The sequence below is a fragment of the Zerene cesonia genome, unplaced genomic scaffold (genome assembly GCF_012273895.1).
Source record: "Zerene cesonia ecotype Mississippi unplaced genomic scaffold, Zerene_cesonia_1.1 Zces_u002, whole genome shotgun sequence".
Lineage (NCBI taxonomy): Eukaryota > Metazoa > Arthropoda > Insecta > Lepidoptera > Pieridae > Zerene > Zerene cesonia.
In genome coordinates this window covers 3,234,464-3,251,802 of record NW_024045132.1, presented here as the reverse complement: position 1 = coordinate 3,251,802, position 17,339 = coordinate 3,234,464, and the positions used below count along the sequence as shown (strand labels likewise).

General features: G+C 33.3%; 2 non-coding genes across 2 annotated transcripts; one reads left to right on the top strand and one right to left on the bottom strand.

Moving 5' to 3' along the window:
• The first annotated feature begins 363 nt into the window (after window positions 1-363).
• Window positions 364-482, top strand: LOC119838423. The gene has a single exon (XR_005288197.1). It is a non-coding gene; the product is annotated as a 5S ribosomal RNA (ribosomal RNA).
• A 1,629-nt stretch (window positions 483-2,111) lies between these two features.
• LOC119838422 lies at window positions 2,112-2,230 on the bottom strand. Its single transcript, XR_005288196.1, has one exon. It is a non-coding gene; the product is annotated as a 5S ribosomal RNA (ribosomal RNA).
• Between the last annotated feature and the right edge of the window lie 15,109 nt (window positions 2,231-17,339).

Sequence of the window (17,339 nt, the reverse complement as noted above, 5' to 3'; positions counted from 1 at the left end):
ATACCTAGTTATAATACTGAATATTTTCTTTTTTGTCTGACGCTACTGCATATCAGATGGTCAATAGTCAGACAGTGTTCACTTGCTATTCGTTTGACAGCAAGATACGGCTGATAATAATGACAGCACCGCCCTGACAGTAATGGACTGCCGAATTTTTATTGAGAAACTATGCTCATTATTATTTACTTATGCTATTTTTTATTACATACATATATATACCGTACTTTTGTATACCGATTATCTAAGTTTTTTTTAACATGTGAAATTTAGAAATCACAACTATTTATAGCTATATTATCATAACATCTATTGTATAATGCAGCAGAAAAGCAGAGATACATAAATTTTATTTGCTATGTCGCCAACGTCCATACCACGTTGAATACACCGGTTCTCGTCCGATCACCGAAGTTAAGCAACGTCGGGCGCAGTCAGTACTTGGATGGGTGACCGCCTGGGAACACCGCGTGATGTTGGCTTTTTTATGCACTCTTTTATTACGTTTATTTTTTATACGCATAAATCGAAAATGGAATCCTATTATGAATATTTTAAAATAAATATTCTCTATCGCAGTTGGCATCCCACTAACTTTCGCAATGCTTATAAATATCATATAAATATTACTTAGTGATTTAACACCACACCGCACGGCAATAAGAATAACTTACTGACGCCAATGCAAAGATAAATTTATGAGGATAAATTTAAAATATTGCTTGCTAACGAGTGTGCCAATGTATATAAAATATAATAATGATGTATGTTGGATTGTACTCGGGAATTTTTGATATGTCTACGACAAAAGTCATTTGGCGCCTTGATTTAAAAATGTTTTCAAAAAATGAAATTTATTAATTTCATATTTTGACTTCACCCAATCAAGCATACTACAAAACAATTGCTGATTGTCTATATTTATATAGTATATAAATCGCTAGTGAAGCCATTGGATCCAGGCCCAGCTAGTATTATAAGTAAATAACTACATTCTAACCAAGATGATTTCTATATTAAAATTAAGACAATTAAGATAATAATCGAATACAAATGTAACAAATCACTACATAGTATAAAACAAAGTTGGTTTCTCTGTCCCTATGTCCCTATGTATGCTTAAATCTTTAAAACAGCGCAACGGATTATCATGGGGTTTTATTTAATAGATCATAGTTGCTAATAATTTCAAATAATCCGTTCGCTCGTTCTTCAGTTTTGTTGCTTCAAATAGTGAATACTTTTCTACACACAAGGCTGGTTGATTATGAGGGCATGGAAAAAAATGCAACTTATACGTTATTCAAACGGTATAATCCATACTGACCTGATCCTGATCCTGATCCTGACCGCCTCCTTGGTACAGTGGTAAACGCGTGAGCATACAACAGAGGGGTCCTGGGTTCGATTCCCGGTGGGGACAATAAAAAAATGTCTCGGTTTGCCAGGACACAGAAGGCTGATCACCTACTTGCCCATAAAGAAAATCGATCAGTGAAACAGATGTATATCATCTGCCCCATACCCCAGTACCGCACGGGACTTCACTTTTTATAATCCATACTAATGTTAGAAATGTGTAAATTCTGTTTGAATAACTTGTTACGGTTTCAGTGTTTAATCACGTCACCGATTTATAAGAAAATTCCATAAGAGTATACTTATAAGAATATACCATAGGGTTCTTTTCTTGAATTTTGAATGTTTGTGTTTTTAATTTTTTGCAGGTGAAACCGCGTAGCCCAGCAAGTTTATAAATAATTAAGTTTATTATTTAAAAAAATCTACATGTATTTTTCTTTCAGCGCAAGCAAAGCTGCGGGCAGAAGTAAATCTATAATGTACAGAAAGAGCTGTTTTGTTTCAATCGCTTAATTGAATTAGAAATAATAGTATAACACTTATGAGATCAAAGCTCATAGTTTGCACTTGAAATTTTATGCTTTTGAAATGTGCTTTGAAAACATCTGATTACATTTTATAATAGCAATAAATAACCAATAATTGATCTGCCTGTATATTTAACTTTTGTGATATACAAATTCAATAATAGGGTCATTAAGAGGTCTCTGGATCTCATCTGTAAAACCCTGAAAAAATAACAACAAAAAAGCCAACATCACGCGGTGTTCCCAGGCGGTCACCCATCCAAGTACTGACCGCGCCCGACGTTGCTTAACTTCGGTGATCGGACGAGAACCGGTGTATTCAACGTGGTATGGACGTTGGCGACAGTTCAACTGAATTTGTTCTTCATTTCTAATAAAAAATAAAAATAAGAGTTTCATGATAATTTTAGTAATATTTTTCAAGAACAAGTCGAAATATAACAAAAAGTAGCTCTCTATCAAACAGTTTGATCAACTGCTGTTCCTCCCGTCCGGATTTCAGCCAAAACACATCCACGCCTACCCCAATGAGGTAACAGCACCAATTATCGGCCCTTACTTTATATTCAAACGACAAAGCTATTCCCGGAATGTAGGCAACGATAAGCTTAGTTATTCAGTTAAAGGCTTGCTAAATAAAGTAAGCATCAAGCGCAGCTAGTTACCGCGCGACATGCGACAACCGGTGACAGCGACACGGAGACACCGTCAATACAGCCTTAAAAAGTGACAAGATTTATTTCTTATTCAATTTAAAACTCGCGTCAAACCTCTTCTGATCTTGACGTATGGAACATGCTTTATTGAGGTGAAAGCTGACAGCGCCATTCCGTAGGGTAAGTGCATCTGTTGTTGACACTTTGGTGACGATGGTTTATATCCTGTGTAATTAAAAAATACGGGTACATGTAGATGGTTTGCATTTAATAATTAATTAACACTTTTGTTGAAAATATTGGAGGTTATGTTTCTTTTTAATTCACTTCACTTCAATTCACTTCGCAAACAACCTGTTTAGCAGTTTGGCGAAAATTTGTTAAAAAAAGCAACTAATATGGAATACTTAAAAAAATATAATTGTAAATTTTTGGACGTAGCTGTAACGATAATTCGTTTTTATAATTATAAACACTTTTAATAAACCTAACTTTGGTTGTACACGAATATTCAACTTTATTTATAATAAAGAATAGAATTAATAATGTTTAATTTTGTACTTGAAATCATTAATTGTATAATTACTGATTAATTTATTTGAATATATTTAAACGTCGCAGACTACTGCCATTTACCTTACAAATTATACGGACGTCGGATCGAAGTACGTAATATTTATGATACTTGGTTACAAAAAATAAATGCAGTCATATATTGATCGATCTATTGTATTCAATACAAATGATGGAAAAAATTCGCTTTCTTCTGAGCCGTGGAAATCGTATAACTGTTGTACTCTTATTTCAAATACGTTATTGACAGTTGATTTACCTAGTGGCTGTTCTGTATACATATATGTATATGTATCGGGATCGTGTAAGAAGTCTGCGAGGTAAATGGCATGATCATTAAACAGTTTTAGATGTGAATTGTAGGTAGAAATTACGACTAGGACTTTTGATTGTGGACATAAGACGGTGAGATATAAGATGGAGATTTATTATAGTATTACTTAATAAACAAATATTTTTTTTTTATTCCGCTAAACTATTGTCAAATAAAACAATTGTATACAATATACAATTCAAAAAATGTAGACTGCTTCTAAATCAGTCACTTAATTTAAAAACATCACAAAGGGTAGCGTTATAGTGGACTTTCCTTGGTTCGACCCCCAGGGGAGTATAAATAGCGTCTGGCAGGATACAGAATGAGAATAATACTCACCAATGAACATACATAAAACTCTTTCCTTAAAATATAAGCTTATGCCCTTACCCTGGAAGGACACGGAACTTCACTTTATATCTGATAATTTAAACCACACTCGAATACCCCAATAAAAAATATAAATAGTCAAAAATCGGTGAAGAGCGAGTTGGACACGCGGCAATAAGGATTGCGTACAAATAAGCTAAAGAGCAAGTGTAAAAAAAAATAGTCTCCCATCAAAATTACGACCGTACGTACCAAGCATGGCTTAACCTTTTTTATTATTTGTTGTTCATCTCTGAAAACTTGTAACTATCTGTCTATTACGGCTAATCAGATACAGCCTACTGACAGATAGACAGACAGGCAGACCCTTCAAATTCAAATTCAAATTCAAATTAAATTTATTTGCAAGAATTCTGCGGCTTATACATTCTACCCAAAGTTTGGGTGTGCAAATATTAAAATCAAAAATTAAATTAACATTAATGTCCTGCTAGGTATACTACTTAATTCTCTTTTAATGTCATAAATTCTTCAATGTCATAAAATTGTTTCACCATTAACCAGTTCGTCAGTCTCTTTTTAAATAGATTTACTGGTGGAGGAGTATGGAGCCCATAAAAATGAAAATCAGTAACAATGCCAACCGTACATCGTTATCTAACAGTACCAGTAGCACGACACATAATCTTATTACGATTCACGAGCCAGCGACGATGACGAATAAAATTTAGTTCTATAAAACTCAAACTAACATTTTCAATGCACGCTGAGTACATGTGATAAATGTGTAGAGTTTCGCGAAATTAATGTTTCAACAAGTACAAAGTATCCGGCAAAGCTAATGTAGCGACTGTCAAGACTCACTGTAGGGTGAGCATCCAGCCTTCTAATGCGGGACTTGTACAATTATTTTCAAAAAAGTATGCACCGCCTTTCAATTCTTAACTAGACCAATTGTAAACGAGACTAAGGACGCGAGTGGATAAATGTCGATTCACCCCGTCGAAAGCTCTGAGGTATCAAGCCAAAAAATAAAATCGAATTAAAAACTACCTTTTTTTCTTAAAGTAGGTTGACAAGCGGGATTTTATACAAACTTATAAGTAACAAAATATGTCTCTTTATTCGTCTTCGCAGCGACAAGATGACATAGGCTAATTAAAAAATACCATTTAAATGTATTGAAAGGACTGGAATAAATTTAAATAATGATTTATTAATTCTAGCATACGTATGTTGTGCGAAATTTATGTGTGACGATTCTCATAAAAATACATATTTAAAATTCACACAAGACCTTTTTTGATATTGATGACGGCCATTCATTTTATTTCTAGTTTTGCTTTTTTTATTAGTTTTCGCCAAAAATCTAGCCTTCAATTTTAAATAAACAAATAAATTATCATAATATATTTATTACGAATATATGCAAGCTGATTTCTATTTAAATAAATTAAAACATTTGAAAGTAGTCGTAAATGACTACAAAACGATTTTATTATACAGATAAATACGGGGCAACGGCAAAGAATACCTAAGTCTTTTGGTAGCAATAGGTTAAAAAAGCATGTATTATAATTTATACCACAATAATGCTATGATATAAGTTGGCATAAGCACACCACCCTTATAATTTACACTACTAACCTATCTACATAACTGTTCAATTTTCAATGTCATTGTTATACGAAGTTTCAAGTGACCCAAAATTTGGTGCAGCTTGGTCACCGTGTAGCAGCAACTTTTTGTCGGTAGTCAACCACCTCGCCGCAGACAGGCTTGATCTATTCTCCTACGGGTCCACATTTTTATCTTACAAAGTGCTCAGATAGACACGGAGAAAAGTTTGTGGAAAATTCATCTCTTGCAAACTTTAGAACGGCTTACCTTTATCAAGGTGGTAACCAAATGTAAACCTTGCCAGTAGAGAATACAGTCGAAAGTAGATTGTATAGTTGAGTTAAGAAAAGGAAATAAGGGAAAGAGAGGGGTATAAATATATGAAGGTACATTAATCTAAACAGACGTGCATTCCTTTGTGGGGGGCAGAGTTGAAATGGCGTGAAAATATGACTTGTTATTTATGTCCTATCACAGTTGAGATGAGAATTCGCGATACCAGCTTAAACAACTTTGAGGAATTGTTACATTATTACTTGTTTAAATACTTGGAATATGCTAAATGCCCATTTATTTATGCTTATTTCATAAGGTTTTTAATTGGCAGAAGACAAATTATCAATCTGTCGTCTGCCAATTAAATTAATTATAGACGTGGCGTTAAAACAAGTTTTTCTGCAATATTATATGAATAATATTCTCTGATTGTATATAGTTTGTATCCTCTACTTTCTTCTAATCTTCGATCTATTTTCCAAAAATTCTAGATAATTTTATATGTTCATATTTTCATACTCACGACGTTTTAAACAAATATACCAATATCTAGCGTTTGATCTCTTGAAAAGGTGCATATAAACTTCGAGGGCAATGAAATCGTGATTTACTCCTCCCAATATAGTAAGTAAGCTAACTAACTCACTACAATCGCTGGATAACCGCTTTGACTTTATGACGTCATTACACTCACGCCGTCTAAGCTGCAGCACTTTTTCGCTGAATTTATTTGACAATTATTAAGGTGTCCGCATTAAGGGGGCATTAGAGCCAGCGTAGTAGAGGAAATTCATGTTTTTCTTGGGATGTTTTCGGCCGTAACTCAGCATAAAGGCCGGCACGTGCTAACTATTAGCTCCCCGACGGCGGATTAGAAAATAATTCAGCTCTGAATGTTATTATGGAGCTGAGTCGGATTTATTTTATTGCCCGCGAGATATATGCTGGTCTTTTGGCTTTATCCGCTCTTCCGCAGTTTGTTTATTGGCGTTCTAGATAAACGTAGCAAATTTTATAGTCGTTGGGGACTTTTTCAGTTGCGACAGTTTTCGTGTAAATCTTGTTTATGTGCAGTTTGGTGTAATTATAGCGTTTTACGCTTGAGCTACTGCCGTTATTGAATGTACGTATAAAATATTATTGATTGCGGCAATAAAAGCTGCTTTATGCTCGCCTCGCTTTTTTGTTTCGCGTTTGTGTCGTAATTCATAGATGTTTTCGTTTAATGTTTTCCCAGTTATAAGCCATATTTTGTACGTTTCAATTATCAATGCGTACGCAGTATGATTAATATCATATTGTTTGGTTATTTGTGAAAACATTTATTACAGTTACATCTAATACAATTAAGAAGAGAGAATAAGAAAAAAAAGATAATGTGATCTTAATAATGCTCATTTATATAAAAGAACATCCATAAAATATCAAAAAATATATATGTATTCACAAGAACCTAAAATGGTTACACGTGAAGCATTCCCCAGCTGTAGCTAAGTTGCTTTTAAAATAACATAACATTTATGTCACACCACACTAACTACGAACAGAGACAATTTTAAAATTGTCATGAAGCGAGTGTCATGCCGGTACCCGCATCTGGCACTCTTGTAATTTTCACAATGTTGCCAGTAATATTTCCAAGGCTGCCACATTAGCGGATGTAATTGCGAGCTCAGGTGGCAATAAATAATGCGAGGGTTACACAGACGTTGTGCAACGCTTGTTGCAAGTCATATGTTAGGAGGCGGGAAACAAGCCATTAGGGAAGATTTGTTTTTGTTAACGTTCCTCTGCGGAATTAAAAAGTTACGTCTGGTAATGAAGCTCGTAAATCGTCGCGTTCGCTGCTTCGCTTTGAAGACGTGATTGTTATTCAAGTCAATACTTTAAAGATCGGATTTGTGCTGCATTTGCTATTAACAATTCAAACTGTATCTCCAACTATTTTGAATTTCGGTTACCTATACATTTGTAAGTTAAACATTTTATCAACATTGTGTAAATATTGACTATTTGTTTACCTGTAATTCACAAAATTCATCCCTGAATTTAATTCACTTTTTAATAAAAGCATGCAGCAATTTCGTTTCACGATAAAAATGGAGAAAAACGTTAACATTTAGGTAATCACTGCGAAGTAACCGACCCCATTCGTTTGAACAAATGAGCGCTTGAAGCGATTTATTGGAGCGATAAGCGCTAAGTGGTGCCCACGTAAATATCTTCCTTGCGTTAGTTAGCGCTTACGCGATGCATTTCGCTTGATCTGACATGTAGTCTAGGTTATACGCGATATAATTTATGTTATTGTGATGTTTATAACTATATAACAAAGCTTTAATTGCATAAAATGAAAAAAAAAAACACATATTTAAAACTAAGAGAAAAGTAAATAAAACAACATTGTTTTAAAAGTACGTATTATATACTGAAGTAAACGGATTCAATTTAACAATAATGGCTTATTTAATTTAGCAAAACGCAAATCGCCGTCTCAAGACGGTGATTTTTAGCGATAAATGGCTCAGTAGTGCCCACGTAAATCTTTCGTTAACACTTACGCGATGCATTTTATATACAGTGCATATGCAGTGTATGTGATAAGCGTTAAAATTGATATATGAAATATAAACATTCTATTTAAATTATATGGTTATATGAATCGGAGCAACCAAATAAAGTTTATATGCAAAAAATTTGTTCACCTGCCACCCAAAAACTACTGACCCGATCTGGCTGGAATCTTCCATTCAGATACACAATAAATTGACACACATATTGGCATTCCACCTGCAGTCGCAGCCGCGGGCTAGGGCTAGTTATATCATAGCTAACGCTTCTCACTTGCGCCGTAATAAATAACTCTTGTCAGTGCAAGTAGGTTGCTTACAATTTACGTTCCCGTTTTATTTGACTATTGCACGTACTCACTTGTTCTTGCTATATATTGTGCTCGTGATCTAATAAAACTATTTGATAAATCGTTTGACTTTTAAAAAGTTATTTGTTGGTTGGCGTTGGAAAAGCGATATCAAGATGGACAGTTGCATCTGAAAGTATGTATGTGAATGCGTATGCATATTGTTTGTTCATTAACATGCCAAATAAGCTAAACCGACTGTGATGAATTCTAGTGAAGAGATTGATGAGGACTTGCAGTTCCCATGCTCCTTTTTTAGGAGTAACTATCTCTCCGTAACTAGAAGAAAATACGAGTTAAGCCACAGGCAGATAGCTACTATTTTATACATAACACCTTCGAGTTACTGTCAGTATCGCACGCAGTAATAATAATAACGTCACGCTACAATGTTATTACTATTAACCGCAGAACAGCTCAATACAACGATCAGCCATCTTATCTTTATCGATAATAGGGGATTGTGCCAACACTACTTCACTACCAACCATTAAACAAGCTCACGCAATACTTACCCTTAACACGTCTGCACAAGGTTCGTTATTAATAAACAAACAATCTAATAGTGTCGTAGACAAGACCATATCAAAGAGAATGTACTCGCAAATTAGAACCCTACATTTTGAATTCAACCAGTGTTACCGAGATATCGGAATCGAGATAAAATTGAAATCGTTAGAGAATAAATATCGATTGCTGAATCGATATTCCTTACTGGGGTTTTTAAATTAACGGTGATACGATCATCTGGATTGTGTTTAGAATAATGCGACGGGGGGACAATAAACTTTCGTTTGGAACACGATTTCGTTAGGGCACTTTCTAGTTATTAGAACGACTGGTTTACAATATTATTGAAATGCACGTAGTACACGATGAGATTTTAAAAATTTATATTGATACGAAACTGTTGCTTTAAACTTATCTTTGTTTCATTGAAATATCAAACCTTAGGTGAAATACTTTTGAAATGCATATTTATTTAATTATATTTAGTAAAAGTAAATTAGAAATAAATATTTTGCTCTGCTACAAAATTGAAAAGTAACAATCAAATACATTAACTTATTTTATTCCCCAGTTATACACCTAAGACCTGAAAAGGAGAAGTTCGAGTAGATGTATTAAATACATCTGTATAGTAAATTCATCTGAATTTACTTATAACTTGTATATATAAATAAAAAATCCAAAAACTAATAGTGCGGTAGCCCTAAGTCCTCCAAATAAGAATAAGAACAAAGAGCAATAAAGTACAAGCCTTATGTGTACAAAAGCTAGTAAAGAGGGAGAACTAGACAAGGCTAAGGGATGAAACACACTGTTTATGTAAGTGGCAACATTTTTCAGCGTTCCAGCCAACAGCTAATGTAAGCCTTTTATCTTAGCGCTTCGCTAAACTACTTACCTACACTTTGCCAAACTATCAGCGAATCCTACAACTAATTTCGATTAGGGCTGTCAGCGTCAAATTTTTCACAATTTTTTATAACAAACTGAGCTTGTTGAGCTGCTATAAATGCCTTCTTATATGTCTTCGACAGCCCTTTAATTATAGAAAAGCCTCAATTAAAATTGAGACGATCGTCGAGCATTCTTGCATGATAGTGGTGAATAACTAGTAATGCTGGTTACCGCTGAACTGATGGAATTAATTACTCATTAATATAAAAACCCAGATGCACACTCAACATCTTTTAAATGTTCGTATAAAATGAGCGCAACATTCTAAATTGTGCGCTGATTTCAAATAGACTCGAGTCACTCGCGTACCGGTGCACCGATACGCATACATTATAAAAATACCTTTAAGTAATGCGCGTAAGGTACATTTTGACAAACTATATAACTTAAAGCATAACTATAACTGCAGGAATAATTGATTAGTGCGCGACACTTTCGAACGTTACCTACTTTTGTATGAGACTGTGCATCTTAGGCATCATACTACTGGTTTTACTCATCTACTCCAAATGAAATGTATGAAATTTTAATGAAAAATATAAAAAAATATGTAACTTCAGTTGAAATAAACTACACCGTATTACAACAATTAAAATTCCGAATATGTTTTGTGGCAGCCCTAATCCAGTTTAAACCAGATACACGCTCGCTGCGCGGAAAGGCTCGGGATTAAGCGAATGTCCCGATAACATTTACATACAAATGGCGTTTTACTGACCTCGTTTAAACACTGTTTGCATTGTTACATTTTTCTCTTACAGGATTTCGATTATTTTTCTGTATACTTTGTTCTATCTGCGATTTGAACACGGTCTATTGAGAATGGTTGTTGGTCAAGTAACAATTACGTCTTATGTATTTTTTAATAAATAAACGGTATAACACGAACATGGATAATCCAATATCGTTGAACGAGTGCAAGAAAGTTAAAATAAAACATTTTCCTTATTTGGTCAAAACCCATTTTTTGTTATTGCTGTCTTTGTAACTTCTCAATAAATAGGCTGTTGAATGGCCGTGAATCATCTCTATTACATGCTCATTATTAAATAGCCTTTTTAATAAGTATTTTTTCTTGCATAGTAAATATGTGTCTTTGCATAAAACGTTTTAGCGGAAGATCTTTTACACTTAAGGGAAAATAACACTTAAAAATTAATTTATGTAAAATGCCTGTGATTGGTATATTTATGGGCTTGGTCTTCTATAACCTATAAGAATAACGCATTATTTAGGATAATATTGATTATTACATATCTTAATTAAGATCAGAAGAATAATTCTTAAAAATTAATTTAATTTAACTAAAATGCCTGTGATTGGTATATTTATGGGCTTGGTCTTCTATAACCTATAAGAATAACGTCTTATTTAGAATGATATTGATTTCTACATAACCTTAATTAAGATCAGAAGCGAAATTCCCAAAACCTTTAATTACCAAACTTTTTCCAGTCTTCAATTCACCCATACTAAATAAAAGCGCTCAAAGTCCAGGCTTAAATCAGCGCCGTTTAATTTCCCTGCCCATTTGACCCTGGCAAAAATTCTCCTTCAGCGCTATTCGATTAGAGCGCGTTTAATACAGTTCAGACTATTGTGGTCTTCAATTTACGACGAAGCCCGGCCCAGATACCCCGGACTAAATTACAAGGGAAGGTATTAGGTGGGATTTTCGCAGATCCAAGGTACTGAGTTAGAGGAAGGGGATTTGAAACATTCTCGACAATTGGGCAATGGTTTAATGTGGCTAGAATTCGAAGGACAATAATGGAATGGGGAGGGTAGAGTTAAAAATGATTCACCGTAACAGTATAATGGTTGAAGACATTTTTGAATGTCTTGATAATAGTTTAATCTAATTAAAATAAAAAGATGATCTAGATGTAAACCTAGAGACTAAATTATTATATTCACTATTGACTAAATACTGTACTCTAATCAAAAAAATAGTTTATTGACCGTCACTAATGAGTATTACCTGGTTTCTGAAAAAAAGATAAATTATTCTATGTGGTTAAGCACGACACCGCATCGTGCTGCTTTTATAAACATTCACTAGTATAAATATTTATTAGACATCATCCGAAACACAATTAAATATTTGCTCTATAAATAACAGAGTAATAATAAAACAGACTAAGCAAGATTTACTGATTTAATAGTTCGCAATAGGGCTGCGGTCACCTACAATTTATCAACCGGGATTGCGAGACTAAACTAAGGATCCACTTGCTAAGTAAAGGCTTTTTGACCGCATGTTATTGGCTCGGGAATTTCGGTTCAAGTTTAAGGGTACGTTCTAATAAAACTCCTCGCGAAATTTGTCTTATATCAGTGGGATCTGTAAGATAAGCTTACTGAACTAGGAGTTACTTCTTTATATATAACTTTGGTATAACAAATTAATGTATAAGGTAAGTATACTAAATACATCGGTTTCGTCTGCGAAATAACCCACGCAGTTTTCGTAAGATTCAGGAATAAAAACTATCCAATGTTCTTTTTCGAGTCTTAAATTATTACTGTATCAAATTTCACCCAAATCGGTTATGTGGTTTATAAAGCGCTATAACAGACACATAGACAAAGTTTCTTTCATATTTATAATACCAGGTATATACTAGTAGTGTCAAACCAATCTTCCGAGGTATTTTATTAAGTATTCATATAAGTTCGTTAAAGATATTATAAAAAGCTTAAAAATTTTCTTGTTATATATGTTGTCTATGAGCCCGAACACTATTCAATGATGATAATTAAACAATAGTATTTTAGAATTTCGTTCGGTTTTTTAAAAGTCAATTCAGTTCATGAATCCGTTAACAAAAAGAAATCAAAGGACAGCGCTCCGAAAACAAATTAGCAACAAATTGAAATTCCCCTCATGGTCCGCTTTCAATGTATCCGTTGCCAAAATGTAGCAGCGGACAACCCTACAAGAACACAGAGTAATTATAAGACAGAGAGTACTATTAACCCTGCGTGTCACACTGATTCAATTAAAATGTCTGTCCCCTTCGCACCCACCAAATTTGCAATATCTATCTCCGCCTTTGTAATCTTGCCTTGCGGTGACCCGAGCTAGTTAACACGTTGGCCATTGTTTAGATTTCTGACGGTAAGTTAAAGCATTTGTTGTGGCGTTTACGAACAATGTGGATCTAGTAATTAGTTTAATTTACGGTGTGGAGTTTAATGGAAGTGTGTATAATGTACATACATTTTACTTCGTTGTTAATATTATTTTTTGTGTGAATAAACAATTAGTGGACTTGTGGCCATTGACAAGGATACTTCAAGAGTATTTTCTGTTTTTTTTTTTTTAATATTTTTATATAAAATTAAGAATGCACAAAAAGTACGAAATAAATAACAATATGTTATCTATTTAGATATTTCATAGCTGCGCTGCAGCAATTTGTTTAACAACAGTTTGTTTAATGAAATAAATATTATACAAAAAATCTATAAAGCATTTATTATTTTGCAAACTCAATCTACAATGTAATAGGGAGATGTTTGTGTATCCAGCTTTCAAATTGAAATAACGACGTTATTTTATATTGTATACATAAACCAACGTTAGGCGATACTTATATTATACATTATGGTATTTTAGCACCTGATTATATGATGTTTTCCTATGTCAAACCAGACAAACATATTTAAAAACAAAATTTTCTATAAGCAATACTCCACAGTCTCTCAGTCATACAAATCGTGGAACACGAGCACAATAAAATTAATCAGTGTCAAAATATTTCATAAGAAGTCATTCACAAGCAGTTTTTGCGAGCAGCTGCCAAGCATTATTTTCAATGTGCGCGTCATTCAAGTAGAGGTAATTACCCCAGTCATACATAATGTATGCGATGACTACAATTTTAAGCTAATAAATAACGCCCAGCTTAATACAGAGAAAATATGAAGGCGCATTTATTATACATCTCGGCGTAATGGCAACCACGGGGCTGCGGAATTATCTGGAGCTGTTAATCTGTAGCGTATGATATTTCATGCATTTTTGCAATTTGTTATTGGTTCCTTGTCTTTAACATTGTTTATTGTAACTGACGCTTTTTTACTTGAGTATGTTTGTTTCCATTATTTATTGCATAGAATAAATTTTCCCTTTCGTTTATACATTTTAATTTTTTCTAATAGGTCCTACAATAGATACAGCAAAGATGATTTATTTTTTAACTAAATACATACGCTACATAAGTGACACTTCTTTTATTATATCAAATACCAAATGATTAATAAGTTCAATTAATGCTTTTCTAGAAAAGAAGACATCAGCTCTCAATAAATCTGTAATAATTTAGACGGTCTATTCCCTCTAATATTATCACCCCAGCCCCGAGGCTTGTTTGTGAAATAATGGATTCATTCCATATTCATTTACATCCTTAATAAGATTGGTGTCTCTCTGTCGCCAAATTATCCTGTCAAATATAATAACCATCCACTTCTCGTGTATTTATGTTGTAATGAGTGCGAGAGGGACGGCTGTATGTTGATTATTTCGCGCGTAAGTGACGTGATCCAATTTGAATTTTCGCCTTTCAGATTTTGTTATGTCAAAGTACCTAAATTAGCTTTCAGCCTCCTTGGATGCGATAAAAATAGGGGTCTATAAATATTGTTAAACTTGTATTTTATTTAACATTTTATAAGCGTGTATAGGTTATTTGACTGTATTATAAATATCTAATAAATTGTTGTTCGTTTAAAGTTTTGAAGCTTAATAGTAAATTTGAAAGATGCGTTTTATCTTTTAAATGAATAACAAATAAAATTTACTCCAAATGAACACGCACGAGATTAGATATATAAACATAGACATCACTGCACTGTTTACGCGAAATCCTCTATTTACGCTATATGAAACAATTTAACATACTTTTCCAAAACCAGTCTAATAAAGAGTATATTCAAAAGTATTAATGTACACTTTTACACTTAAAACGGACAAAAATAATAGATTTGTTGTTGCAATTACTATATCGAACTCGTTATCAATTAAAATAGATTGACCGATATATACGAATCAAATTTTAAAATTCAACTCTCTAACAATTGAACAATTCAAATGATAATTGAATTACAATCAAAACTATCAAGGGCTAAATGAATTATCGGCTACAAATCAAATAACCTTATTACGTCACCCCTTCGAAATATAAGTGACAACAGATGCGCAAACTAGTTTATTGAATTATGAAGAAATTTAACTCTTAATTAAACCGGGGTTCTATGCCTTTGTATTATGTTGATTTTTCGTAAACGAATGTTTTCTTACATTACTGTTATATATACAATGTAATTTAAACCTGCATTTTAAAAGGAGATTAATTAAATAAAATCTTTCTTCTCAAGCAGTCAGTCAGACTCTATTTTACTGCACAGGAAATGTACGTGCATTTCATGTATTTATTCTTTAATGTATACAAAAATGAAAATACACAACGGATTAATTGAAAAAGCAACTCAAAATTAATCAATACACATTATATTGATATGAGTATAGAATAAATAAAAACCGTCTGTTTGTCGATTGTCCAAGCCCTTCAGATTCTCACCTATTTTTAAACTTTCTTGGACAATGTTCTTCCTCCCGCTAATATCTATTATTTCATTAATATAATTAATGCAGCAGCAGTAAATAAACCAATAAATGCTGCCACTTTAAAATCACAGTTTCAAACAATAAGTCAATTAAAATGACCATAAATCAGAAACAAAGTTACAAAACACAAACCATTTAACACAACACGAGTTGCCCGAGCGAGCTAGGTTTCTGTCATCGTAAATAATGATAATAGCCGAAATAAAAACAGCAGTAATGTAGCGCAGAAGTAATGCAATAAATCGGGATTTATTGCGAATGTCTAACTCCGGTCAGATTAGAAGCGATTTCATGATGAGATAGTTTCAAATAAAGTAAGTACTTAAATCGTTATATAAAAAGGTGGTTATTGTTTACATTATTTTATTATGGTTGGCGTTTTTGTCTTCTATAGTCTATTTTAGGACGACTGCCACAATAATCAATACCATAATTCTGTTTCACATTCAATATTCCAGCCGTAAATGGATTTAATTTTTAACAAAAAGCTAAACAACCGTCAAATTGACAGAGCTAGACCAAAATTAAATGAGGCAAGCAGACAGGCAGCATTTAAAAAAAATGGTGTGTGTGCGATTCACACACGATAGAAGTGAAACTTCAATCGACAAAAGAATGAGATGAATATATATAAAATAGTATGTATATTTCTGTCTCATTCTTTGCCAGCTTCATTCTACACATTTTTGTATTTGTATCTCTTACCTGTCGTTTTTCCGTTGCATCAGGTTTGAAATCACAACGATTCTAAAGAAGTTTCACTTCAAAAAAAACAGAAAAATTAGTTCACATAAAATACAGCCAAGATGACAACACACTAAGTCAAATTTTCTTTGAAAAAGTACAATTCATACAGCAGAATAGTGACCTCACCTGTAACCACATCAGTATAAGGGTCTGGCCCTTATACAAATATCTTATATCGTACAGTTTCGCGGCGTGAAATATGAAATTGTGGGGTAAAGTGATGGATGGAGCGAACAAAATTGCCTCCCGCATGTTAATGAATCGTTGGTAATGAAAAATGATTGTGCCTGGACGAGGCCGGTCTTGTGTGGAGTAGGGTTGCCATGCGGAGGATTTTCTCTAATTGCAATACTTATTTATTTAAATTATTTACAGTGTACTGTGATCTGTGAACCAAAACGTATAATTTTTTGAAAATTGAATTATTGGGTTCGATGTGGCAGAAAAAGGTAAGCGTATTATGAAGAAGGAGTAGAAATGATCATCGAGAGATTTTCCTACTAAACTTGATGAAGTCTTGAGAATTCTATTTAATGAAAATTGATAAGGTACATTAATAGACGTCTTCAAAAACTCTGGAATAAAACATGGAAAAAACCGAATTATAATGATTATTTATTTTTGAAATTTATGACAAGTACATGATTTTTTATAAGTAACTACAATAAATTTAAGATCACATTAAAATATCTGTTAAATTATCACGCTATATTTAGTCCACTTAACTTTTGCGTTATATTTCTAGCTGTAAAATAGAAATGTACGTGTACACTTGTACAAGTTTCGCTTTGACTCACATCGGTACAAGATTCAAGTAGCGTATGGTAACACTAGTGCTTGTAACGAATGTCAAAATGGCCGCGAATATCAAGGGATGTGTTTGCTAAGTGGGCGAAGGGTGGACGCAGTCAAT